This window comes from Periplaneta americana, chromosome 3 (assembly GCF_040183065.1).
Source record: "Periplaneta americana isolate PAMFEO1 chromosome 3, P.americana_PAMFEO1_priV1, whole genome shotgun sequence".
Lineage (NCBI taxonomy): Eukaryota > Metazoa > Arthropoda > Insecta > Blattodea > Blattidae > Periplaneta > Periplaneta americana.
In genome coordinates, this window is record NC_091119.1 from 151,118,491 (window position 1) to 151,120,997 (window position 2,507).

Genomic DNA, 2,507 nt, shown 5'->3' on the forward strand with positions numbered 1-2,507 from the left:
ATTCAACAGGTAAATAATAGTTATTTACACACATTTAAAATGGCATTTTATTTTTTGCGTAGGTATGTTTACGAAACGAGGCTGCAAGACAAGTGTAGCAACCTTACGAGCAAAATAAAGTAATTTTTAACATGTATGTTGTACACTATTTTTTTAGACAGCCATTCATTCATGCTAGTATAGAGACAATTCCCCCAACATTGTAATAGTGAACTTTGTCGCATTAAAAGCAGCCTTTGGTATAGTTCAGTGGTCGAGTATTCGACTACAGACCAGGAGGATCCCAGTTCAAACCCAAAGAGCCCCATAATTTAACATTTTTTATAATTGCATTTAATTCTAGTTTCATATAGTTTTCAATAAAATAGTTGTTGAAGTAATTTATTTAATTTGTGTTTTTATTAGCCAAAACAGTTACTTTTAAATGTCGGTCTAACTAGTCTTCGTACTGCTTTATTGGTAAGTTACAATTGCTGCCATGTGACATCTTGTGGATTGACAATCAGCTCAAACAGTTGAAAGCCAGTGTTAAAAATAGTTTTGCACTAGTGTTAAAAGTACTTTTCGCAAGCTATCATATAATAAATCAATTTTTAACTACCCAGGCCCTTTGTCCGACTGTTTACATTGATTTCTCCATATTAGACAGATTGTCATACGAAACAATTTATCCCAGAATGATGTACATGAAATAAAATACGTTTGTACTAAAAATTTACTTTTCTATATTTCAGATAACTAATACTAAATTATGATTTATCGGCTGCAATTATTGTTTACTTTACGTAAGATTTAGTGACAAATTGAACAGTATAGAACATTTCTAATAAAAAAAAAGATTGTATCATAAAAAGGAATTAGTTACATAATTATTCCTATTTTTTTATTCTAACAAAGGGTCTGTGTTTCTGCATTTGACAAGATACAGTATTAAAGAAAAATACACCAGGTGAACCCAAAACGATCTAAATTGGAGGCAGCAGGACAAACAATACTGATAAATTATTACTTATCACTAAAGAAGAGTGTGCTGGAGAAATTTCATTATATGATATCCAATAATTTTCGGCACAATAAATTTTGCTTGGTCCTGCACCTAGTCATACAAAAATTAAATTTAAAGTGCACTTCCATTACAAAATAGTGTCACATGTAATATATCAGTATTCATGAAGGAAACTTTAAAAATTTTCCCTTTGCAGTAAGACACTGGAGAGAAAGACAAATATACAATTTATGTTATCCAGTAAAATGTCGTTAAAATGAACGCCAGTTTAACGAAATATTCAGTATTACGAAATCATTTTTTGTCCCCTGCCTTTTTCCCATATATTTTAATGTTAAATATTTCAATTTAACAATTTCGTTTTTACGAAAAAATCAGTATAACGAAATAAAATTTCGCTACCTGACCAATCAAATCTACTTTTTTAACGAAAAATATTTTAAATATAGGGTACAATTCGTTAGCAAGTAGGCAAATATTTTATATTATAATAATATTGCAAAAATAGCACACACATATACCTGGGTAATTGTAAGATATCAAGAATAAAAATGAAAGTGATGGCTTTCAAAAGTAGAAATATAAAACAATAAAAAATGATACAATTTTAGAACAGGTGTCTCATTTTAACTGTTTAGAAAATATGATTCATATAGAATACAGTTTAGTGTGGAAAATAGGTAAGTCAGAATTTAAAACGAATCACTAGTATAATAAATTTGTCCTTTTTTATTTCTGTAGACGAGGTGGACGAGAATTTAAGTGTTAAATATAACATGGAATGAGAGAAATCAATTCTAGTATTACATAAAAAAATTATACTCAAACAATGTATGCTGAATTTGGCTTTTTATTCCACTGTTATGATGTTATTATAGGTAATTAGAATAATATGTACAGTCTTAGAAAAAAGTTTTGTCACACAGATACTTTATAAGTCCCAGAAAGGAGACGGTACACATGATCAGATATACAATCAAACAAAACTAATTTTATTACCTCAACTAGTCTTCCTCTTGTGAACCAAGTCGCTCGTCCTCTGATCATGTGCACTACCTCCTTTCTGGGACTTATAAAGTATCTGTGTAACAAAACTTTTTTCTAAGACTGTACATAAATTTCAGAGTTATGTAAAACTGAAATAGCCAGTACATTGGATTGATTAGAAATTGGTATGTAATAATGTTGAATTTTATGAGAGCAAGCGTAATATTCTGTGTATTCATCCAAATGTTTCCTGAAACTATGCCCATGCTTGTAGGTAGGCTTACATACCTAATTTATATGAAAGTAAATTGCTAGGGGAGAAAATAAAGTTATATTCTGAGTAATACTTTAAAAATTAAGATGAAACATAGAACCTTGCGAACTCCGAAAAGTTCATATAAATTACTTGTCTTTAACTTAGGAATAAGAACATAGATAAAACTAACATAATTTTCATTATGACTTTTCTGACTGAATTTCTCTTATGCGGCAATTCTGATAAAGTAACAAGAAT